This window comes from Coregonus clupeaformis, unplaced genomic scaffold, assembly GCF_020615455.1.
Source record: "Coregonus clupeaformis isolate EN_2021a unplaced genomic scaffold, ASM2061545v1 scaf1812, whole genome shotgun sequence".
NCBI lineage: Eukaryota > Metazoa > Chordata > Actinopteri > Salmoniformes > Salmonidae > Coregonus > Coregonus clupeaformis.
This window is the reverse complement of record NW_025535266.1, coordinates 12501-39108: the sequence shown is the minus strand read 5'-3', so window position 1 is coordinate 39108 and position 26608 is coordinate 12501. Positions and strand designations below refer to the sequence as shown.

At 46.6% G+C, this 26608-nt stretch overlaps 1 pseudogene; it reads left to right on the top strand.

Moving 5' to 3' along the window:
* The window catches only part of LOC123487705, a 37155-nt pseudogene extending 23862 nt beyond the window's left edge, over positions 1-13293 (top strand).
* The last annotated feature ends 13315 nt before the right edge of the window (positions 13294-26608 follow it).

The window sequence follows — 26608 nt, the reverse complement described above, 5'->3', positions numbered from 1 at the left end:
TGTAGTGGGTTAGTAGTATGGGTCAGTCCAACTGTACTGTAGTGGGTTAGTAGTATGGGTCAGTCCAACTGTATTGTAGTGGGTTAGTAGTATGGGTCAGTCCAACTGTACTGTAGTGGGTTAGTAGTATGGGTCAGTCCAACTGTACTGTAGTGGGTTAGTAGTATGGGTCAGTCCAACTGTACTGTAGTGGGTTAGTAGTATGGGTCAGTCCAACTGTACTGTAGTGGGTTAGTAGTATGGGTCAGTCCAACTGTACTGTAGTGGGTTAGTAGTATGGGTCAGTCCAACTGTACTGTAGTGGGTTAGTAGTATGGGTCAGTCCAACTGTACTGTAGTGGGTTAGTAGTATGGGTCAGTCCAACTGTACTGTAGTGGGTTAGTAGTATGGGTCAGTCCAACTGTACTGTAGTGGGTTAGTAGTATGGGTCAGTCCAACTGTACTGTAGTGGGTTAGTAGTATGGGTCAGTCCAACTGTACTGTAGTGGGTTAGTAGTATGGGTCAGTCCAACTGTACTGTAGTGGGTTAGTAATATGGGTCAGTCCAACTGTACTGTAGTGGGTTAGTAGTATGGGTCAGTCCAACTGTACTGTAGTGGGTTAGTAGTATGGGTCAGTCCAACTGTACTGGGGTGGGTTAGTAGTATGGGTCAGTCCAACTGTACTGTAGTGGGTTAGTAGTATGGGTCAGTCCAACTGTACTGTAGTGGGTTAGTAGTATGGGTCAGTCCAACTGTACTGTAGTGGGTTAGTAGTATGGGTCAGTCCAACTGTACTGGGGTGGGTTAGTAGTATGGGTCAGTCCAACTCTACTGTAGTGGGTTAGTAGTATAGGTCAGTCCAACTGTACTGTAGTGGGTTAGTAGTATGGGTCAGTCCAACTGTACTGTAGTGGGTTAGTAGTATGGGTCAGTCCAACTCTACTGTAGTGGGTTAGTAGTATGGGTCAGTCCAACTGTACTGTAGTGGGTTAGTAGTAAGGCTGGGGATGAGTGTTGCTCTTTGGTACCTGGGGGGATGAGGCTGGGGATGAGTGTTGCTCTGTGGTACCTGGGGGGATGAGGCTGGGGATGAGTGTTGTTCCTGTGGTACCTGGGGGTGGAGGGATGAGGCTGGGGATGAGTGTTGCTCTGTGGTACCTGGGGGATGAGGCTGGGGACGAGTGTTGCTCTGTGGTACCTGGGGGATGAGGCTGGGGATGAGTGTTGCTCTGTGTTACCTGGGGGTGGAGGGATGAGGCTGGGGATGAGTGTTGCTCTGTGGCACCCTGGGGGATGAGGCTGGGGATGAGTGTTGCTCTGTGTTACCTGGGGCCAGGGGATGAGGCTGGGGATGAGTGTTGCTCTTTTGTTCCTGGGGGTGGAGGGATGAGACTGGGGATGAGTGTTGCTCTGTGGTCTACCTGGGGGGTGGAGGGATGAGGTTGGGGATGAGTGTTGCTCTGTGGTACCTGGGGGATGAGGCTGGGGATGAGTGTTGCTCTGTGGTACCTGGGGGTGGAGGGATGAGGCTGGGGGTGAGTGTTGCCCTGCGGTACCTGGGGGGTGGAGGGATGAGGTTGGGGATGAGTGTTGCTCTGTGGTACCTGGGGGGATGAGGCTGGGGATGAGTGTTGCTCTGTGGTACCTGGGGTGGAGGGATGAGGCTGGGGATGAGTGTTGCTCTGTGGTACCTGGGGGTGGAGGGATGAGGCTGGGGATGAGTGTTGCTCTGTGGTACCTGGGGGGTGGAGGGATGAGGTTGGGGATGAGTGTTGCTCTGTGGTACCTGTTGGTGGAGGGATGAGGTTGGGGATGAGTGTTGCTCTGTGGATCCTGGGGGTGGAGGGATGAGGCTGGGGATGAGTGTTGCTCTGTGGATCCTGGGGGTGGAGGGATGAGGCTGGGGATGAGTGTTGCTCTGTGGTACCTGGGGGGTGGAGGGGATGAGGTTGGGGATGAGTGTTGCTCTGTGGTTCCTGGGGGTGGAGGGATGAGGTTGGGGATGAGTGTTGCTCTGTGTACCTGTTGGTGGAGGGATGAGGTTGGGGATGAGTGTTGCGCTGGGGGCCAGGGTAGATGAGGCTGGGGATGAGTGTTGCTCTGGGGGCCAGGGGAGATGAGACTGGGGATGAGTGTTGCTCTGTGGTATCTGGGGTGGAGGGATGAGGCTGGGGATGAGTGTTGCTCTGTGGTACCTGGGGTGGAGGGATGAGGCTGGGGATGAGTGTTGCTCTGTGGTACCTGGGGGTGGAGGGATGAGGCTGGGGATGAGTGTTGCTCTCTGGTACCTGGGGGGGATGAGGCTGGGGATGAGTGTTGCTCTGTGGATCCTGGGGGTGGAGGGATGAGGCTGGGGATGAGTGTTGCTCTGTGGATCCTGGGGGTGGAGGGATGAGGCTGGGGATGAGTGTTGCTCTGTGGTACCTGGGGGTGGAGGGATGAGGTTGGGGATGAGTGTTGCTCTGTGGTACCTGTTGGTGGAGGGATGAGGTTGGGGATGAGTGTTGCGCTGGGGGCCAGGGTAGATGAGGCTGGGGATGAATGTTGCTCTGGGGGCCAGGGGAGATGAGACTGGGGATGAGTGTTGCTCTGTGGTATCTGGGGGTGGAGGGATGAGGCTGGGGATGAGTGTTGCTCTGTGGTACCTGGGGTGGAGGGATGAGGCTGGGGATGAGTGTTGCTCTGTGGTACCTGGGGGTGGAGGGATGAGGCTGGGGGATGAGTGTTGCTCTGTGGTACCTGGGGGATGAGGCTGGGGATGAGTGTTGCTCTGTGGATCCTGGGGGTGGAGGGATGAGGCTGGGGATGAGTGTTGCTCTGTGGTACCTGGGGGATGAGGCTGGGGATGACTGTTGCTCTTTGGTACCTGGGGGATGAGGTCGAGGATGAGTGTTGCTCTGTGGTTCCTGGTGGTGGAGGGATGAGGCTGGGGATGAGTGTTGCTCTGTGGTACCTGGGGGGGATGAGGCTGGGGATGAGTGTTGCTCTGTGGTTCCTGGTGGTGGAGGGATGAGGCTGGGGATGAGTGTTGCTCTTTGGTACCTGGGGGGATGAGGCTGGGGATGAGTGTTGCTCTGTGGTACCTGGGGGATGAGGCTGGGGATGAGTGTTGCTCTGTGGTACCTGGGGGTGGGGGGATGAGGCTGGGGATGAGTGTTGCTCTGTGGTACCTGGGGGTGGAGGGATGAGGTTGGGGATGAGTGTTGCTCTGTAGGTACCTGGGGGGATGAGGCTGGGGATGAGTGTTGCTCTGTGGTACCTGGGGGTGGAGGGATGAGGCTGGGGATGAGTGTTGCTCTGTGGTACCTGGGGGGGATGAGGCTGGGGATGAGTGTTGCTCTGTGGTACCTGGGGGGGATGAGGCTGGGGATGAGTGTTGCTCTGTGGTTCCTGGGGGGCCAGGGGATGAGCATGGGGATGAGTGTTGCTCTGTGGTTCCTGGTGGTGGAGGGATGAGGCTGGGGATGAGTGTTGCTCTGTGGTACCTGGGGGTGGAGGGATGAGGCTGGGGATGAGTGTTGCTCTCTGGTACCTGGGGGGGTTTAGGCTGGGGATGAGTGTTGCTCTGTGGTACCTAGGGGTGGAGGGATGAGGATGGGGATGAGTGTTGCTCTGGAGGCCAGTGGAGATGAGACTGGGGATGAGTGTTGCTCTGTGGTACCTGGAGGTGGAGGGATGAGGATGGGGATGAGTGTTGCTCTGTGGTTCCTGGGGGTGGAGGGATGAGCCTGGAGATGAGTGTTACTCTCTGGTACCTGGGGGGATGAGGCTGGGAATTAGTGTTGCTCTTTGGTACCTGTGGGTGGAGTGATGAGGCTGGGGATGAGTGTTGCTCTTTTGTTCCTGGGGGTGGAGGGATGAGGCTGGGGATGAGTGTTGCTCTTTTGTTCCTGGGGGTGGAGGGATGAGGCTGGGGATGAGTGTTGCTCTGTGGTACCTGGGGGATGAGGCTGGGGATGAGTGTTGCTCTGTGGTACCTGGGGGATGAGGCTGGGGATGAGTGTTGCTCTGTGGATCCTGGGGGTGGAGGGATGAGGCTGGGGATGAGTGTTGCTCTTTTTGTTCCTGGGGTGGAGGGATGAAGCTGGGGATGAGTGTTGCTCTGTTATTCCTGGGGGTGGAGGGATGAGGCTGGGGATGAGTGTTGCTCTGTGGTTCTCTCACCACATCATCTTTCCAGGTACTAATGTCACAGCATTCTCACACCACATCATCTTTCCAGGTACTAATGTCACAGCATTCTCTCACCACATCATCTTTCCAGGTACTAATGTCACAGCATTCTCTCACCACATCATCTTTCCAGGTGCTAATGTCACAGCATTCTCTCACCACATCATCATTCCAGGTGCTAATGTCACAGCATTCTCTCACCACATCATCTTTCCAGGTGCTAATGTCACAGCATTCTCTCAACACATCATCTTTCCAGGTACTAATGTCACAGCATTCTCTCACCACATCATCTTTCCAGGTGCTAATGTCACAGCATTCTCTCACCACATCATCTTTCCAGGTGCTAATGTCACAGCATTCTCTCACCACATCATCTTTCCAGGTACAGATGATCTCCTAATGCCATGGCAACACACAAACACAAACACAGCCATCACAATCTCCTTCCATTGCTGTCATTCAACTTGAATAATCTACTGACAGCACTTAGCAACACATTTAAACTAATTTATAGACTAATGGATCAAACCAGAAAGTAACTTTAGTTGTGGTCCACCAGCTTCAAACAGCTGTAAAAACTAAGTTTTTTTGTTATTGAAAATATATTCTCAGTGTAAATAAGTGAATAAATATGTAATAACCCAAAGACATTATTAGGTTTGTTCTTGTAGGCAACCAGAAATACCTATAAGGCTCTAATCATGTGGGAGCAGTGGTGGAAAAAGTACCCAATTGTCATACTTGAGTAAAAGTAAAGATACCTTAATAGAAAATGACTCAAGTAAAAATGAAAGTCACCCAGTAAAATACTACTTGAGTCTAAAAGTATTTGGTTTTAAATATACTGAAGTATCAAAAGTAAATGTAATTGATAAAATGTACTTAAGTATCAAAGTACAAGTACAAGTATAAATAATTTCAAATTCCTTATAGTAATGTCATGTGAATTTCTATCTCTAATTCGACCTAAGCTTGAATCATTACCAGAGGTTGTAAAGCTCTGGTTTTAATCATCAATGATTCAAGGTCCACAATCCACAAGTAATTATCGGTAAATTTATTCATGGAGAGCTCTGCTCAAAAACACAAATATCCTGTTTTTTTATACTCCTTGACAAACAAAGGCACTATGCTCCTCCCACCTTTAGGTGGCTTCCTTAAACAGTTCCCGCCTTCCCCTTGAATGGTTAGTACACCGCCCTCTGTTAGTGGGTTGACACTACATGATAATTCTAACATTTATACTGTGTTTGGGGTGAAATTCTTTAGTCATTATTCTTAAAATCCAAATTAATCTAACAATCCACCCCTTTGACTAAATATTCCCACATTCAGGATAAATGCATTTTACAAGCATGATTAATGTCAGAGATCACATCAGAACTAATAAACATTTCATCCAATTGCGGTCTTTCAGGGTCCAAATCCCTCGTCATCCACCAAGCCTGGAGGATTGTTTTTCACATTCCCTGGTCAGAGTCCGGAGTCAGTCCATCTCTAATCATTGTTTATTTCACCAACGCCTGACTCACCAATCCTCGGACACAGGGAACAAGACAACAACCACATAATACAAGAATACCCATACAAACACTGATCGCTCCTAAGATGGTGGCTGCTAGGTTTTCATTTACCAAATATTTAATCAAACCATCTATCCACAATGTACTAACTTGAGTTCAGTTCATCCTTCACTTAGTGCAGTTAATTCTGTAAGAGCTCTGGTGACTGTCCCATCCGGTGTGGTGTTGTTAGGGATAAATATGCAACAATGGCTTATCTTTCTATAGACACCGGCCCCTTTCTGCCTGATCTAGAACCAACCTCTACTAAGTTATGAGCGGGATGGCGGATAATCGCTCAGAGATCCCCTTTACTGCATCTCTAGTCTTGTCAATAAATCGCTGTTGGTTGTAATAGATATAATTTATCCAATCCATATTTTTGTTTGTCCCCCACCAGAAAAATGTTGTAGTAAAAACTCTCCCATATTTGATTTATAGCTTTGTATTAGTCTGGAACACCCCTGGGGATGCCTATACCATCTATCCAAATTGGGCTATTTCCTTCCTGACTTATTTATTTTTCTCCTAATTATTCTTCCTGTCACTGGTCTTTGATGACCAATTCTTACAGGTTGGACCAACAATACTGGTGCACAAGTACCCACCCATCCCTCTGGTAATGTCTGCCGTTAATGCTCCCTTTGTTAGTGCATGCCCACCACACATCAGTCAAAGGGGATGGTTAGGTTCCAAATTTTTTTTTCCCTTCCTTCCTTATCTAAATCAGTCACATTAATTATCTCCTTACAGCCATCAAAATCACCCAAGTTACGGGTGCCATTTCTATGTCTGTAACACTAGGTGTTCGAGAGTTAAAGTGAATCTGGTGGGCTGGGCAAAATTGACATACTCGGCCAGCCCACCTAGATTCACTTTCAACTCCTGGCAAAACCAGTCCTTGTGCAATTTGGCTCTTTTTGATTGGACCCCAGGTCTAATACACAGGGAAACATTGCCTTTGGCATTGGGCGGTCAACATTGTTGGTCGCCCAATGGAGCATGCATAACAATTGGTCTCCCCCAAGGCCCTAGGTGTATTTCATCCACTTTAACCAGATATTCTCATCAGGGACCCCTCCACTTCCCCATTGTTCCATTCTTGGAGGAGAAAATCTTTCATAGTGGACGGGTTAGTTGAATTGACTCGTCATCCCTTGACTGATCTACTTCGGTCTATTGCTGTTAGTGGATTAATGACAGTACCTGCTCCTCTATATCTTTTGACTCATCAAATATCATCAAATACCATCAAATGTAATCTTAGACAAGCATCCCGGTCCGTATACGTCCGCGCAAGCCCAGTAAGTTCTTCTCATGTCCTCTTTAGTGACCTTTACATCTCCGTGGGGATGTCGTTCTACCTTCTTATCCTCCATCTGGACGTCCAGCCCCGTCTCATATCTCCTTCCCCCAGTATGTCTAAATACCTGAGCCCAGGAACAATCCGGCTGAGGGGCTGAACATAAATATAATGGGATTTTATAATCCCATGTTGCTTGCTTATCCGCTCTGATAAGATCCCTAATCATAATTTTGAATCTTACTTCCCACCCTTCTCTGACTCCTATTTTGTAGATCACTCGCCCTTGATGGTCAGTATGTCGGGTCGCTTTCCCTTTATTTCTTAATAATGGTAAGGCCATAGCGTAATTGGTGCGAGGTGGTGGTGGATTTTGACCTACCACGACTATTGCCGAGACTATGATGCAGCTCAGGGTCACCCATATTCCCAAAAACCCCCAACCCTCTCCTGTCTTGAGTCCTTCTGCTCGGTACCACCCCATACTCACACCCTAGGAACACACTACAGTGATGATAGGTCTGGGTAGGAGATCTTCGTTGACAGAGATGACCCCCAGCACCCTGTGGCGCAGTTCCGCTCCGTCAACTCTGCGGTGCTAAGCGGTGCTTGTATGTGGTCCTACCTATCTTGCAGTGGGTAACATGGACCCAGGTTCCTCTCTCTGCTATTCTAATGGCCAAGGTGGTTACCAGCATAACCTGATAGGGCCCTTCCCAACAGGCCTGCTTCCAGTTTTCCTTCTAGTGACTGGATGCTCACCAGTCACCTGGTTAGATAGTGGGTCACCTTCTCCTTTAGTTCACCTGTGGGGCACAAAACCTCTGACATACGGGTGTGGTTAATAAACTATCTTCACATGTTCAGATTAATGTAACAATTTCTGACTGCATTCTCTTTTTAGACTATCTAAAAAATGTTTTTTTTAAAAAAGTATTTTGTCCTCTCCTTCGTATATTATCTAATACAATTAGCCTCTTCCCCCTCTTGACACATAGTTCTGCTTATGTGTCAATTTTTTTCCACCTTCCTAAACATTCCCTTGGGTAATTTATCAACCAATTGCCATGCCTTTCATTTTTTGAGATTGTCTTTTGCTTCTTTATTGCTCCTCCCACTTCCTTTGTCTTTATGGCGGAATAATTCGACTTTCATTCAGTTCAGAATCAATTAGTAATCCAATCAAACAATCTCTTATCTTGTAAAAACACTTATGTTTAGTTCAACCTCTGTTCTACCCCGGCTCTCCGGGCTTGACCTGAAGACTGATTGTTGGACATGACAAGTCAAAAACATTTTTTCCTAGTCCTTATCTACCTGACCCTATTGCTAAATCAATGATCTAGGCAATAGTTGTCTCACTTAGATTGTACATTCTTCGATTACTGCAGCTTATTCCATGAATTTAGTTTCAAATATCACCCAATAAACCGTTCCATCCCACAGCATAGTAAACACCACCTATGAACTGTTGAAAATTCCCTAAATTCAACATAACAACCCTTTATAAACATCATGCTGGGTGTGTTTTTATTTTATTTGAAAAACCCAATTGAAAAATAACAATCAAAGATAGTTAGGCTCAACTTAATTTGGTAGCTCCCTCTTATGACCTAAATACTGCCTAACTTCATAAAATCCCCTCAAAATTTCTCGAGGTATACAATGATTATTTCATTGATTACTCTAAATCTGCTACATGTGATCTCATTCAAATGATCCATTATCAATTATTTGATCCACCCCCTAGTAAATCTCTCTCCTCTTCTATCCTGGAGTTCTACCGATCCCAGCTATTTCCCCTAGTGGCCATTAAATACTCTGCTCTCGTCTGTTCCTTTTCTTACTCTGTTAGTCTCTGCTTTTCAAGCTCCAGAAACTGTTATCTCTGTCTCTCAGCCTTTTATTCTCTCCCTCTCTAACTTCCTCTGTCTCTCTAAGTCTGTCTCTGCCTCTCCTTTTTCCCGCCAACCAGAGCCACAAATCATTCTCCTTGTCCTCAACTCTCAACCCTCTCAGCTCTATCGCTACTTCCCTCCTATCATTACTGAATCAATGATAATACATTTACATTCTAGTCACCCAGCAGACGCTCCTATCCTGAGCAACCTAGTGAATACATTTTTATTTTTTTTATCTTTATTTTTTTTACTGGCCTCCCCCCCGTGGGAATCGAACCCATAACCCTGGCGTTGCAAACACCATGCTCTATCAACTGAGCTCCATCCCTGCCGGCCATTTTCCCCCTACCCTGGACGGACGCTGGGCCCATTGTGCGCCGCCCATGAGATCTCGGTCGCTGTCGGCTGCGACAGAACCTGGATCCCAACCAGGATCTCTAGTGGCACAGTTAGCCCTGCGATGCAGTGCCTTAGACCACTGCGCCACTCAAATGAATCCATAAAACATATTTCTTTCATCTCCCGTTAATTCTCGGACTTGTTTTAGAAGATGTCTTTCTCATGGCGGCCCGGAACAATAAGAGATCCCTCCCCCCCCTTTTTGTTTTTTAAATAATTCACTCCCAAATTATTTTCGTAGGAGCTAATCTCTTAGTGCGCCTCTTGCTTTTGTAATTAACCCTTTAAAATTATTTAACCCCTAACCCAGAGTTTCTATTTAAAACCCTCCGGTTTCATGAAAAGAATAAGTTACCCAATTTTCCTCACGCAACTTATTTTTCCTCCACCCCTGAAATAATGATCACGTCTCCCGAGGGATTAAGTCTCACACATACACGACCTTATCATCTGATAAACTTGTTTGCAAAAGTTCCAGCAAATGCCCAGTCGCATATAGAACTCCCGACACATCCTCTCATACGATGATAATTATTTCCCTGTTTGCTACTGAACATTGCAATTCGTACAATGACAATATTAACTTAGTTTACATTTGTGATTGCAATTCACTACCATGTCATTCGGACTAGTTTTTTTTTGTAATAGCTATTTACCTCTAGGATCAATTAGCGGACCCTCCCTGTCGTAATAATTATTACCTTCTTTGACTTTGGTAACTAAGTTCAACTCATTTTACCAAAATCCATGAATAAAAATTACTGACCTTTTCCTCGCAGTCTGGATTAAAAATGCTTTTTCAAACTTGTTAACGTCTTTATCGTTCATAAAGAGTAATCACCGCCTGTTTATTAACCTTAACGTCGAAGGCAAGGACTATTCTTCACGGATGCATTCACCCGGCCGTACCGATATCGGTGTCTCTAGAACGATAAAGATGTAGATCCGGCTTGAAGGACCAATCTGTCTGTGAATTTCTATCTCTAATTCGACCTAAGCTTGAATCATTACCAGAGGTTGTAAAGCTCTGGTTTTAATCATCAATGATTCAAGGTCCACAATCCACAAGTAATTATCGGTAAATTTATTCATGGAGAGCTCTGCTCAAAAACACAAATATCCTGTTTTTTTATACTCCTTGACAAACAAAGACACTATGCTCCTCCCACCTTTAGGTGGCTTCCTTAAACAGTTTCCCGCCTTCCCCCTTGAATGGTTAGTAACGCCCCTTCTGTTAGTGGGTTGACACTACATGATAATTCTAAAATTTATACTGTGTTTGGGGTGAAATTCTTTAGTCATTATTCTTAAAATCCAAATTAATCTAACAAGTAAGCAAACCAGACGGCACCATATTCTTGTTTTTTTTTAATTTACGGATAGCCATTGGGCACGCTCCAACACTCAGACATTATTTACAAAAGATGCATGTGTGTTTAGTGAGTCCGCTAGATCAGAGGCAGTAGGGGATGACCAGGGATGTTCTCTTGATAAATGCGTGAATTGGACCATTTTTCCTGTCCTGCAAAGCATTCAAAATGTAACGAGTACTTTTGGTTGTCAGGGAAAATGTATGGAGTAAAAAGTACAATATTTTCTTTAGGAATGTAGTAAGTAAAAGTTTTCAAAAATATAAATAGTAAAGTAAAGTGCAGATACCCCAAAAACTACTTAAGTAGTACTTTAAAGTATTTTTACTTAAGTATTTTACTTAACTCTTCCTCTCTCTCGTACAACAGTGTGATCAGTACTTACAGCAGCTTATTGACGTAAGTGGGGAAAAAAGTATTTAGTCAGCCACCAATTGTGCAAGTTCTCCCACTTAAAAGATGAGAGAGGCCTGTAATTTCATCATAGGTACACGTCAACTATGACGGACAAAATTAGAATTTTTTTCTCCAGAAAATCACATTGTAGGATTTTTAATGAATTGATTTGCAAATTATGGTGGAAATTAAGTATTTGGTCAATAACAAAAGTTTCTCAATACTTTGTAATATACCGTTTGTTGGCAATGACACAGGTCAAACGCTTTTCTGTAAGTCTTCACAAGGTTTTCACACACTGTTGCTGGTATTTTGGCCCATTCCTCCATGCAGATCTCCTCTAGAGCAGTGATGTTTTGGGGCTGTCGCTGCAACACGGACTTTCAACTCCCCTCCAAAGATTTTCTATGGGGTTGAGATCTGAGACTGCATTAGGCCACTCCAGGACCTTGAAATGCTTCTTACGAAGCCACTCTTCGTTGCCCGGGCGGTGTTTTTGGGATCATTGTCATGCTGAAAGACCCAGCCACGTTTCATCTTCAATGCCCTTGCTGATGGAAGGAGGTTTTCACTCAAAATCTCCGATACATGGCCCCATTCATTCTTTCCTTTACACAGATCAGTCGCCCTGGTCCCTTTGCAGAAAAACAGCCCCAAAGCATGATGTTTCCACCCCCATGCTTCACAGTAGGTATGGTGTTCTTTGGATGCAACTCAGCATTCTTTTGTCCTCCAAACACGACGAGTTGAGTTTTTACCAAAAAGTTATATTTTGGTTTCATCTGACCATATGACATTCTCCCAATCCTCTTCTGGATCATCCAAATGCACTCTAGCAAACTTCAGACGGGCCTGGACATGTACTGGCTTAAGCAGGGGGACACGTCTGACACTGCAGGATTTGAGTCCCTGGCGGCGTAGTGTGTTACTGATGGTAGGCTTTGTTACTTTGGTCCCAGCTCTCTGCAGGTCATTCACTAGGTCCCCCCGTGTGGTTCTGGGATTTTTGCTCACCGTTCTTGTGATCATTTTGACCCCACAGGGGGAGATCTTGTGTGGAGCCCCAGATCGAGGGAGATTATCAGTGGTCTTGTATGTCTTCCATTTCCTAATAATTGCTCCCACAGTTGATTTCTTCAAACCAAGCTGTTTACCTATTGCAGATTCAATCTTCCCAGCCTGGTGCAGGTCTACAATTTTGTTTCTGGTGTCCTTTGACAGCTCTTTGGTCTTGGCCATAGTGGAGTTTGGAGTGTGACTGTTTGAGGTTGTGGACAGGTGTCTTTTATACTGATAACAAGTTCAAACAGGTGCCATTAATACAGGTAACGAGTGGAGGACAGAGGAGCCTCTTAAAGAAGAAGTTACAGGTCTGTGAGAGCCAGAAATCTTGCTTGTTTGTAGGTGACCAAATACTTATTTTCCACCATAATTTGCAAATAAATTCATAAAAATCCTACAATGTGATCTTCTGGGAAAAAAATCTCAATTTGTCTGTCATAGTTGACATGTACCTATGATGAAAATTACAGGCCTCTCTCATCTTTTAAGTGGGAGAACTTGCACAATTGGTGGCTGACTAAATACTTTTTTCCCCCACTGTAAGTAGTACTTAAAGTATTTTTTACTGAAGTCCTTTACGCCACGGTGTGGGAGCAAGACAACGTAGATAACACAAGTGTATTAGATCACTGACAGAGTATCCTTAGAGGGACAGCAATCAGGACAGACCATAAGTCATTTGGCGCGTGGACAGGAAGTGGACAGGAAGTGGACAGGAAGTGGACAGGAAGTGGACTGAAGTGGACAGAGTGGACTGGAAGTGGAGAGGAAGTGCACTGGAAGTGGACAGGAAGTGGACTGGAAGTGGACAGGAAGTGGACTGGAAGTGGACAGGAAGTGGACTGGAAGTGGACAGGAAGTGGACAGAAGTGGACAGGAAGTGGACTGGAAGTGGAGAGGAAGTGCACTGGAAGTGGACAGGAAGTGGACTGGAAGTGGACAGAAGTGGACTGGAAGTGGACAGGAAGTGGACTGGAAGTGGAGAGGAAGTGCACTGGAAGTGGACAGGAAGTGGACTGGAAGTGGACAGGAAGTGGACTGGAAGTGGACAGGAAGTGGACTGGAAGTGGACAGGAAGTGGACAGGAAGTGGACAGGAAGTGGACTGGAAGTGGACTGGAAGTGGACAGGAAGTGGCTCTGAGTTAGTTTTCAACAGTAGCAGCAGTGGAGCAGCTCTAATCACCATGATCTACTAGTTCTCTCAACAGCCTGGTAACGGGGCAGCACTGCCCTAGAGGAGCAGAGGAGTGAAGCTGAACTATAGATTTAAAACATCACATCCATTAAAAGGTAAGAAGCATGAGTTTTTTACTCACCAATGTAACACAGTATGGTCAAATACTTAATAACTTAGTTGTGGTCACCATCTGGTTACCTATAAGTAAAAAACATAGTTATGTTTTTGGTTTATACAAATTCATTAACATAATCCTCTATTTCTCAATGTCATCCGAATGATCTACTCTGCGCTACCGAGTTCGTATGCTAGCTCGTAGCTTGCTCAAGCTGGCTAACGTTAGCCACTAGCCATGCCAGCATGTAGTTACATTCCGGACCAAGTGTTGGCGGTGGAAAGCTACAATTCACCAATCACGAGGAAGTGTGATGTAAACAAGATGCAGATGGGGCACGCAGCATGCTCTTCACAGACATTGTGGCTGTGTTATCTAGTGGGAATCCGTTAGCATGGCAGGCTCTGGTGCCTTCTTGCCGTGGGCTCAAAACGAAAGGGAAAATCCTACCTGCTTGCTCTAATTGTGAGTACCTCGTCTGTTCTCCTTTTTGTTTTGTCAACTTTTAGCCATGTTCTCTGTAACTTTTTCCACCTTGGCTTAGTGCTAGCGCGCTAGCTGACGGTAATCTGGAATCTATCTTTTTGGGATTTTCCTGACTCTCCCTCGGAGCGCCCATCTCCCCCTCGCTTTGGTAGCTAACTCAGCCTGCACTCTTTTAAAAGTTTGACCATCTGATGGGTCCCAGCCATCAATTTGTAAGTCTCTGCTCTCTCTTTGCTTTGATCTGTGGTCATGTTTTAGTTTTGTTGTGTTCTAGCTGGTCTCCAGTAGTTGGGCTCTAGCTTGCGACAGTAACCGTGGTAGTTGGCTAGGCTGGCTAGGCTAATAGCTAGTTGGCTAGGCTGGCTAGGCTAATAGCTTGTTGGCTAGACTGGCAAGGCTAATAGCTAGTTGGCTAGGCTGGCTAGGCTAACAGCTAGTTGGCTAGGCTGGCTAGGCTAATAGCTAGTTGGCTAAATTGCTAATGTTAGCTAGCTGGCTGGCTAGCTTGCTGGCTAAGATAACTGCATATGAGTCCAGCTACGACCTTCGCAGAGTCATCAAAAGAGCAAAATAACTATATAGAATAAGGTGGAATCATACAGTATTACACAGACTCCCACATTACGGATTACAAAGGAAGACCCAGCCGTGATCTGCCCAACGATGCCTCTCTACCAGACAGTATTACACAGACTCCCACATTACGGATTACAGAGGAGGACCCAGCCGTGATCTGCCTAACGATGCCTCTCTACCAGACAGTATTACACAGACGCCCACATTACGGATTACAGAGGAGGACCCAGCCGTGATCTGCCCAACTGATGCCTCTCTACCAGACAGTATTACACAGACTCCCACATTACGGATTACAGAGGAAGACCCAGCCGTGATCTGCCCAACGATGCCTCTCACCAGACAGTATTACACAGACTCCCACATTACGTATTACTGTCACGTATCAGCCAATAAAGTAGGGACCAAAGCGCAGCGTTGGGAGGAACATGATGACTTTAATGTTGAAACAAACTACAAAACAAAACACGATCCGTAACGTCCCCAGTAACACCCCACTGGAACATGAATAAAAACTCACAACCACAAGGTGAACACAGACAGGCCCTCTAACCATAACGAGCCGACAGCTGACACACCTCCGATTGGGAGTCACTGACCAAAACATAGAACGCGAACACCGATACTACCCATGGTACACAACACATGGAAATCTACACACCCTGACTAAACACAAAAGTCCCTAGAACCAGAGGAAAGACAGTACAAAAGGCGCGGACTGGGCACTGCGCCTAACTACAAGCAAACAGGGGAGGCCTGGGTGGGTATTCCCTCAAGTGCCTCGGCTCTATGATCCCGCTGGACGGTTTTGGCGGATCCTGGCTGGACGGCTCTGGCGATCCAGCTGGGACGGCTCTGGCGAATCCCGGGCCGACGCTCAGCGTGATCTCGCTGGACGGTCGGGCGGATTCCGGTTGGATTTGCCTGGCGATCCTGCTGGACGCCCTGGCGGATCCGGCTGGGTGCGTTTCGCGGATCCTTGCTGGAAGGTTACCTGGCGAATCCTGCTGGACGCAAGGTTTCGGGCGGATCCCGCCGCCGGACGGCTTGGCGGATCCCGCTGGACGGTTTCTGGGCGGATCCTGGCTGGACTACCATGATCCTGGCTGGAAGGCTCTGGCGGATCCTGGCTGGACGGCTCATGGCCGGCTGGACGGATCTGGCTGCGCGTGCGGCTGGCTGACCGCATCTGGCTGCTCGCGGATGGCTGACGGATCTGGCTGCTCGCGGCTGGCTGACGGATCTGCTGCTCATGGCTGGCGGAAGATCCTGGCTGCCCATGGCTGGCTGAAGGCTCTCGGGGCTGATCCTGTCTGGCTGAAGGCCCTGGCTGATCCTGTCTGGGCTTGGGACGCCTGGCGTAAGGGCTGACGACGCACCCCGTAGGCTCGGTGCTGAGCAGGGACAGGCCGGCCCCCTGGCACAAACGCACCACAGACTTGGTGCGGGGGCGAGGAACAGGCCGAGTTGGTCTGGCGACGCACCCCCGTAGGCCAGGCAAAGTGAGTAGGGACAAACAGAACCACACTGGGGACACACACCCTGGCCCTACACGGGGATCAGGAACGCCGGACCGGACTGGAAACACCCCCCAGTAACCTCTCGCCGTGCCTCCACACTTTCCATCCCCTTCGTAACCAGTGGCCCCCTTAAATCATGCCATATCTGCCAAACCTCTTGCACCCTCCGGCCGCACACCGCCCCACGCCGAGCCCCCCTAAAATTTTCTGTCTCCCTCAGGACCAGGCCTCCATAGTCCTCTCTCCCAACCTTCGCTTTCTGGCCCACCACTCAAACATTCCAAATGCTGCTTGGTCTCGTTGTGGTGGGTTTTTCTGTCACGATCGCCAATAAAGTAGGAACCAAAGCGCAGCGTTGGGAGGAACATGATGACTTTAATGTTGAAATAAACGACAAAACAAAAACACGATTCAGAACGCCCCCAGTACACCGACTGAACATAGAACAAAAACCCACAACCACAAGCAGAACACAGACATATAAATATGGCTCCCAATCAGAGATAACGAGCCGACAGCTGACACTGCTACCTCCGATTGGGAGTCACTGGACCAAACATAGAACGCGAACACCTAGACACCACCCACAGTACACAACACACGGAAATCTACACACCCTGAATCAACACAAAAAAACCGTGGAACCAGAAAGTGGCCACCACAAAGGAAGACCCAGCCGTGATCTGCCCAAACGATGCCTCTCTACCAGGCTTATGAACCCAATGTATATGCACGTTGATGGGCTGAATAACACCGTGCCGGTGTGAGTGTCCCCTCCGACTCCAGAGGACTGCGTGATCCCGCTCTGAGGCCGACGTGAGAAGGGTCTTTAATCAGGTCAACACTTGCAAGGCCGCGGGAACAGATGGTACCCCAGGGAACGCTCTCAGATCTTGCACAGAACAGCTGGCAGGCATATTCCACGGTCATTTTCAACCTCTCTTGTCCCAGACCAGTAATCCCTACGTGTCCCAAGCTGACCACCATCATTCCTGTTCCCAGTCAATCCAAGGCTTCATGCCACAATGGGCCACCGCTCAGTAGCACTCACATCTGTACACCATGAAGTGCTTTGACAGGCTGGTTATGGCACACATCAACTCCACCCATCCCAGAGCACTCTAGACCCACTGCAATGCACACCGCCCCAACAGATCCACGGAGGACGCAATCTCACCGCACCCACACTTCCCTCACCCACCCAGATAAGAGAATATCTACGTGAGAGTGCGTGTTCATTAGACTAACAGCCTGTAAGCCGCTCAAACACTACATTATCCCCTCCAGTTCACACTAAGCTAACAACACCTCCCCAACGCTCACTCATCAACACTGGGGGCCCCAAAGGGGTGTGTGTGTGCTTAGTCCCCTCCTGTAATCCCTCACCACCTACCACTGCGTGGGGCCACGACACAACCCCAACACCATCATAAAGTTTACTGACGCACACGACGTGGTAGGCCTGATCACCGCAACGAAGAACAGCCTATGCACAGGGAGGAGGTCACTAGATGGCATGTGTAAGTTAATACCAGGACAGCAACCTCTCCATCAACGCCACGTAAGACCGCAGAAGCTGTTGTACTGCAGGAAACGGTTGGCGAGGCACGCCCTGTCCACATCGACGGGGCTGCGTGGTTCCTCGGTGTTCAAATCACTAAGGACTTAGCAATGGTCCACAACAGTGGCTGTTGTGCAAAGAGAGCGCGACAGCGCCTTCTTCCCCCTCAGAGATTGAAAAGGTTTGGCATGGGCCCTCAAATCCTAAAAAAGTATAAGGCTGTACCCATTGAGAGCATCTTGACTGGCTGCACTCACCGCCTGGTACGCAACAGCACCGGCCTGGATCGTATGGCGCTACAGGGAGGTGGTGGTGCGAACAGCCCAGTATACCTGGGGCCGTAGCTCCCTCCCATCCAGGACCTCTATTCCAGGCGTGTGAAAGGAATTCGGAAAATCATTAAAGCACTCTAAAATTCTAACCCTAACCTAAACCCCATAGAAATAGATTTGGCCTTGTGGGGACCAACAAAATGTCCCTAGTTGAGTACTTGAAAGAGTTTGTTTGTTCTTTGTGGGGACTTTGGTCCAAGCTATAGTTAAAACAAGTCCACACACACTAGACACACACACACAGTGTGACGTCAAAGCATCGCACGCACGCACACACACACACACACACACTTCACCCGCTCTGTACATACAATCTCATCACATACAGTGCTGCTACTCTGTTTGACTGCATATACTGACGCTAGTCACCTTTACCCCTATACATTCTATCTCATCACTCCAGCATCCCGCACATTGTTAATATGGTTACTGGAAACTGACCCTGTAATAGCTTATTTTGTTTTTTTTCTTCAATCCTGAGGTTATTTTTTAGCACTACATTGATATCGTATTTACTGCATTGTTGGGTTTATAGCTTGCAAGAAAGCATACTCACTGTACTCATGCACGTGACGCAAAACGTGTGAAACTTATATGCATATAAGCTAACATTTTTGATAAATTAATGAGCTGGCGTTATATGGGTAGGTGTTGATGGTAGCAACCGGCTGACTCATGAAGAGCGCGTAACGCTAGCAGGCTAGTAGGTCTGTCGCGATGCATGTGGGCTAGTTGGCTAGCAACTCGTGTAAGTTGATATATAACAACAAATTCATGGCATGTATTTTGCTTCAGGAGTAATTAGCAGAGAAATGTACTTGAAAACCAGTAGTCGTGAGGGCAAACGACGGGTTTGAATTTGAAGTTATTTCAGTTGGAGTTTGTTGGAGTTCAGATTATAATATATATTACAGCATGACTTCGCCATTCTTCAGAATTCTGATCAGTTTTATGTAAGAATATTGCAGCCACACCACCGGGGGAGCTCTTTTCAAGACAACAAATATTACAGAAAGACATTAACCACCGTGGGGAGCTCCTTTTGCCAAGACAACGACATTACAGTCATTAACCACCGGGGGAGCTCTCAAGACAACAAATTGCAGCCACTACCGACCGTCTTTCAAGAGCAACAACATTGACGGCTCATTAACCACCGGGGGAGCTTCTTTCAAGACAACAACATTACAGCCACTAACTCACCAGGGGGAGCGCTTTCTGCAAGCCTAAACATTACTAGCCACTAACTCACCAGGGGAGCTTCTTCAAGACAAACGACATTAGCAGACATAACATTGACTTGGATTTCTACACCATCACAAGGTCCAACCCTATCTTCCTTCCCTCCCCCCTCCCTCCCTCCCTCCCTCCCTCCCTCCCTCCCTCCCTCCCTCCCTCCCTCCCCCCCTCCTCCTCCCTCCCTCCCTCCTCCTCCACTCGAGAGTTATATATGTGGCGTTTGTACAATGACAAAAAACAAAACCAACTGAATTAGACATTTTAGTCAATAGGGCAGATGCCCTTATCCAGAGCCACACAGTGTGATCATCTAGGTGAGATGTCCTTACATCACAATCATAGTGAGTACATTTTTCCCCACAAAAGCAGTAGCTATCAAAAATAAAGAGATGAATGGTTTCTGCATTATCCAGTTAGGAGGACAGACTCTCAGGCCATTTTTCATTATAAAATGTGGTCCGTAGTCAGCTTGGTAGAGCACCGCGTTAACGCTGAAGGAGTGGTTCATCCCCGACCAAAATTCAAAGAATAAACATGTATGCACGCATGACTGTAAGCTTCTTTGGATAAAAGCGTTTTCACAATGGTATATTATTATTATTATTGAATGTTGAAACTCCCAGACTACAACCACACATTCTGAAACATTAGATGACAATTACATGTTACGTAATAACAGCCATGTAACATTGTCCCATAGTGTCAATGCCACGTGTTTCTGGATCACTATCACACCACCCAATGAAATTGGTGTATTTAGTCTAGAATGTTCAATTCAAATAATATTTCTTCTGTTTAAAGCAAGCCGTTGAAAAACCGTTACTGCATGTATTTTCCCATTCGCTGGCACGCCAGTATTTGGAGATCTTTTCTCTCCAGAAGTCTCAGCTGCTTACCTCTGCGCCTGCCAACACGCTACAGCACATCACATCCTCCTACAGGGACGGGAACACGCTAGTGCCACAGGTCTGAGAGGGTACAAGAAGCAGACAGCCATTTTGTATTGTGTCTGTCTGTTACTGTGTGTGTGTGTTGTGTTACATTGTTCAGGTGGAAAATTGCCCATAAAATGTAAGTCTATAGATGCTGTAATGAAAGGTCTCATGTTTCCTGGGTAACGTGGTGGTGGGCGTGGAGAGAGGAGGCGGAACTGGCAGAAGGATGAGAGTTAATCACATTGTCAACACCTTCACTGAACTGACAACGAGATGAATAGAGCCTGGCGATGTTTGAAACTTGAATTCCTGTTGTTGCATTTCAGCAGGGCGCTGGCGGCGCAAGCGCAACAAACCATTACTTCCTTGTTTATCATGAGTTTCGCATCTGGATGCACCGGCAATAGTTGGGGCCGAGAGAGGGAGGTGATGCACGAAGGCTTGCAACCTTCCACAGTTCTCAGGTCCTTGGCTCAACAGGAAGTTGTCCTGCCTTTTACCCTAGTCATTACTGCAACTGGGGTAAGTCCTGGAGTGCCAATTCATTGAAACTTAGTCCCTGGTTTCACCAGGGTGAAACAGGTGAAAGTTTACATAGGCATTTGGAGCAAAATAAATTAGAGTGGGATGTCCGCGCCTCCCGCTGAAATGTTATTAGCACAGATGATAAAAAAACAACTCATAAAAATCCATCCAAAAGATACATCCAAAAAGTACGATCTTTGTCACCATGTGCAGCTGTAAACCTGAGTCTGGCTTTTTTTCATTAAAACAATACAGGCTTCTTCCTTGCTGAGCGCCCTCAGGTTGCGTCGATAGGACTCGTTTTACTGTGGGTATAGATACTTTGTACCCGTTTCCTCCAAAATCTCTCATTGCTGTCCTTTGCTGTTGTTCTGGGATTGATTTGCACTTTTCGACCCAAAGTATGGTCATTCCCATGGCGGGAACGCCTCCTTCCTGAGCGGCATGATGTCATGGTCCTATGTGTGTTTATATTTACATAATATTGGAGCCAAAGCAGATGAACGGGTACCTTCTATGTATGCTTTGGAAATTGCTCCTAAGGATGAACCAGACTGTGAGGTCTGCAATTATTTTTCTGAGGTCTTGGCTGATTTCTTTTGATTTTCCCATGATGTCACAAGAGGTAATCGAGTTTGAAGAAGCCTGAAATATCCACAGTACACCTCCACTGACTCAAATTACTGTCAATTAGCCTATCAGAAGCCTCAAAGCAAAACATAATTTTCTGGAATTTTCCAAGCTGTTTAAAGGCACATTAAATAACTTAGTGTATGTAAACTTCTGACCCACTGGAATTGTGATATATTGAATAAGGTGAAATAATCTGTCTAAACAATTAGTTGTAAAAATTATTTGTGTCATGCACAAAGAAGATAAAATCAACCACACTGACTTCACAAAAACTATAGTTTGTTATCATGAAATGTGTGGAGTTGTTGAAAACCTAGTTTTAACACTCCAACCTAAGTGTATGTAAACTTCCGACTTCAACTGTACAGGCTCAACTACAAGTCTGTTCCCCAACCACCACCACACCACATCAAAGAGCCTACGTTCTGTCTATCAAACTCTGACCCCAGCTGAACTCTGACCCCAGCTGAACTCTGACCCCAGCTGAACTCTGACCCCAGCTGGCCTGTTACAGAGGAAGGTGTCCCACCAGACCACAGTCCACTATGACCCCATACCCAGGGCTCCCAAATGCCGTCCTGTTCTCCAGAGTGCACTGCTGCCTGTTGCTCTGTCGGTCACAGTTTTAATACCAAGCCTTTTATCCTCTTGGAGTGGAAACAGGGCACTATAAAGGGAAGGATACCAAGCCTTTTATCCTCTTGGGAGAGGAACAGGGTACCATAAAGGAATATCCTTTTATCCTCTTGGGAGAGGAAACAGGGCACTATAAAGGAAATAGGGATACCGTTTCATCGGAGGAAAACAGGGCACTATAAAGGGAATAGGGATACTCAGGTGTTTTATCCTCTTGGGAGTGAAACAGGGCACTATGCAAAGGGAATAGGGATGTAATAAGCCTTTTATCCTCTTGGGGAGGAAACAGGGCACTATAAAGGGAATAGGGATACAGCCTTTTATCCCTTGGGAGAGGAAAGACTATAAAGGGAATAGGGATATATTGCTTTTATCCTCTTTGAGAGGGAAATAGGGCACTATAAAGGGAATAGGGATACCAAGCCTTTTATCCTCTTGGGAGAGGAAACAGGGCACTAAAAAAATCCCTTCCTTTTCCCGCTTGGGCAGTAAGGCGCGCCTATATCGTGGTTGTCACTTCCTGTTGAATCTGCAGACGTTGCTGTGCTTTGTTGCTTTTTTTACATCAGTGCAACTTTCTTCCCCTCATTCAACTTTTTCACTCCGGACGCTTTATATCTGGACACATGGTTCGGTCAACACCTTCAACAGCCGAAGCCTAAGTAGCAACATTAACATGATGTCTTCTAATTGCAGTCACTGACTCATATAATATACAGGAGAACGATCGCATTACGTGAGAATAGTTGGTGCTACAAGCCCAGATCAGGCAATCGCTAGGCAAGGGTAATTTGTGTAGGAAAGGAAGAAACAGCTGCCTGTGCCACCAGTAAGTACAGATAGTAAGTTAGTATAAACCTTCTCATGTCCCCGAAGCCGGACAACTTTCTGCGCATGGCTTCTGGAGGAAATGCTGTTGGAATGACTCAACCTGTGCCGCTTTCTATTCAGCCGACAGAAACTTCTCAACCGCTTTTCCCTATTATGCAGCGAGTCGGAGTCTGTGAGTCTTTGTTCTACTCCTCCCGTATGCGGGTCTGAGATACCAAGGCTCCTGCACCATTAGCTTGCAATAAATGAAAACCCTAGTCATTGGCTGCTTACTCCATTACCCGTAGTATTAGGACTTAAAACAAATCACCCAGCGATCATACACTGTTTACCAGGGGCAGGGCTCCGACAGATACATGGCCGGAACAAAGATAAATCTGGCGCAGAGTGTAGAGCGCAAGAGATGTTATCCACGCTGCACCAACGATGTTAGGATGAAACAGTCAGAGGTCACCAAGTGCAACATAGCTTCAGCGTGTAAATTAGCTAGAAAGATGTGTCGGCATCGAAAGTAACGGTTCTGGCCCTCTACCAGTTAGGGGGAGGACGAGCCACAGCAGAGTCTCAGCACTCAATTCCGCTGGGTTGGAAAAATCTGTTTTCTGCCCTCCCAAAAAGATAGAATTTGTGTAGATACTTGGTCCTCTTTTCTGGGACTCACTCTCCACAAACAGTGACCAAGCCTGGACCTGCTGAGGAGTGACTGACTCCATCTAGCTGGGAGGGGTGCTCTCATCTTATCTACCAACAGCAGATAGGGCTCTAACTCTCTAGCCCCACAGTGAAATAGGGGTGCAGGCCAGGCAGCAGGCTGTTAGCCAACCTGCCAGCTTAGTGGAGTCTGCCAATAGCACAGCAGTTAGTAGCTCAGCCATACCCATTGAGACTGTGTCTGCAGCTCTCGACCTAGGTTGGGCAAAAGCAACATGGCCAGGTTTCGCATAGCAATTTATTAAGGATAAAACCTCCCTTTCTGCCATTACTGAAAAAAGAGATTCATGTCCAGAGAAACTAAATTAAACTACTGGTTTGTTAGACCCTCACTTCAAAAAGAGGCGTCAGAGCTCAATAGAACTAATCACTGATCGAATTGATGTGTGATTGGCCTGACTGTAAATGGCCTAATGAATTTACTGTGTCGCAAATGAGGCCTCACCTTCTGCTTACACTAGTGACCATATCCTCGTGCATCCCGCAGGCGGAGTTTAAGTAACATTTACGATAGCAAATTCCCCAATTTACAAAAAAATGGCGTTTTCGCCTTGGCTTCTAGTCATGAAATCTATGCAGCTTCACTCAATCACTTTTTATAGCTACTGTTTACAGGCCTCCTGGGCTACAACAGCCTCTGAAAGTCTCCTGAATTCTATCAGACTTGTAGCCATAGCAGATCATATTCTAATTTTTGGTGATTTTAATATTCACATGGAGAAAGTCCACAGACCCACTCCAAAAGTCTTTCGAGCCACTATCGACTCAGTGGGTTTTGTCCAACATGTCTCTTGGACCTACTCACTGCCACAGTCATACTCTGGGACCCAGCTTTTCCCATGGAATAAATGTTGTAGATCTTAATGTTTTTCCACATAACCTGGACTATCGGATCACCATTTTAATAATACGCTTGCAATCGCAACAAAATAATCTGCTCAGACCCCAAACCAAGGAGCATCAAAAGTCGTGGCTATAAATTCTCAAGACAAATACAAAAATTCCTTGATGCCCTTCCAGACTTCTTCTGCCCACCCAAGACGTCAGAGGACAAAAAATCAGTTAACCACTTAACTGAGGAACTCCAATTTAACCTTGCGCAATACCCCTAGATGCAGTTGCACCCCTAAAAACGAAAAAACATTTGTATAAGAAAACTAGCTCCTGGTACATACAGAAAAATACCCGAAGCTTCTGAAGCAAGCCTCCAGGAAATTGGAACGAAATGGCGCCACACCAAACTGGAAGTCTTCCGACTAGCTTGGAAAGACAGCACCGTGCAGATTCCGAAGAGCCCTCACTGCCTCGATCATCCTACTTTTCCAACTTAATCGAGAAATAAGAACAATCCAAAATTTCTTTTGATACTGTTGCAAAGTAATCAAAAAGCAGCATTCCCCAAGAGAGGATGGCTTCTACCAGCAGTACCCAAATTCAAGGAACTCTTTGAGGAAAAAGACTCCTGACCATTGAAAGCAACCATAGGGACTCCTCTTTGAATCTCGATTCCTCCAGGGCTTAGCTGTCCTGGATCTGAAAAGATCATGAGGGTGGGATCGGGAGAGACACTTTGTGTTTTAGTACTATATCTCTTGGACACAATAGATGAAAATAATCATGGCCTCTAAACCTTCAAGCCGCATACTGGATCCTATTCCCACTAAACTGCTGAAGGAGCTGCTTCCCTGTGCTTTGGCCCTCTAAGTGTTGAACATAATAAACAGCTCTCTATCCACCGGATTTGATGTACCAAACTCACTAAAAGTGGCAGTGATAAAGCCTCTTTGAAAAAGCCAAACTCTTGACCCGGAAAATATAAAAATCTATCGGCCTATATCAATCTTCCATTCCTCTCAAACATTTTAGCAGCGCAGAAATACAACTCACTGCCTTTCTGAAGACAAATAATGTACACGAAATGCTTCAGTCTGGTTTTAGACCCAATCATAGCACTGAGACTTGCAATTGTGAAGGTCAAACGACCTTTTAATGGCGTCAGACCGAGGCTCTGCATCTGTCCGTGCTACTAGACCTTAGTGCCGTGCCTTTGACACCATCGATCACCACATTCTTTTGGAGAGACCGGAAACCCAAATTGGTCTGCACGGACAAGTTCTGGCCTGGTTTAATGATCTTACCTGGCGGAAAGATTCAGTTTGTCTCTGTGAATGGTCTGTCCCACAAATCAATGTACATTTCGCTGTTCCTCAAGGTTCCGCTTTAGGACCACTATTGTTTTCGCCCATATATTTTACCTTTGGGGATGTTATTCAAAACATAATGTTAACTTTCACTGCTAAGCGGATGACACACACAGCTAAAAGTACATTTCAATGAAACATGGTGAAGCCCCCAAAATTGCTCCTCGCTTAGGAAGCCTGTGTTTCAGGAGCACATAAGGAAGTGGATACGGTGAAAACGCTCTACTTTTTAAACTCGGACAAAACAGAGATGCTTGTTCTAGGTCCCAAGAAACAAAGAGATCTTCTGTTAAATCTGACAATTCATCTTGATGGTTGTAAAGTCGCCTCTAAATAAACCTGTGAAGGACTCGCGCGTTACTCTGACCCTGATCTTTCTTTTGACGAATATATCAAGACTGTTTCATGGCATGCTTTTTTTCCATCTTACGTAGACATTGCAAAAATCAGAAATTTTCAGTCCAAAAATGATGCAGAAAAAAATTAATCCATGGCATTTGTTACTGTAGGTTAGACCACTGCAATGCTCTTACTTTCCGGCCACCCCGATAAAGCACTAAATAAACTTCAGTTAAAGCTAAATACGGCCAAGCTAGAATCCTGACTAGAACCAAGAAATTTGATCATATTACCTCCAGTGCTAGCTTCCCTACACTAAGTCCTGTTAAGGCAAGGGCTGATTTCAAGGTTTACTGTTAACCTATAAAGCTGCTACATGGGCTTGTCTCCTACCTATCTTTCCGAAGTTGGTCCTGGGCCGTACATACCAATACGCACGCTACTTGGCCACAAGACGCAGGCGCTCCTAATTGTCCCTAGAATTTCTAAGCAAAACAGCGGAGGCAGGGCTTTCTCTATATAGACCTCCATTTTTGTATGGAAACAGATCTGCTCACCCATATGAGAGAGACGAGACCCTCGGTCTCAACCTTTTAAGTCTTTACTGAAGACTTATCTCTTCAGTAGGTCATATGATTG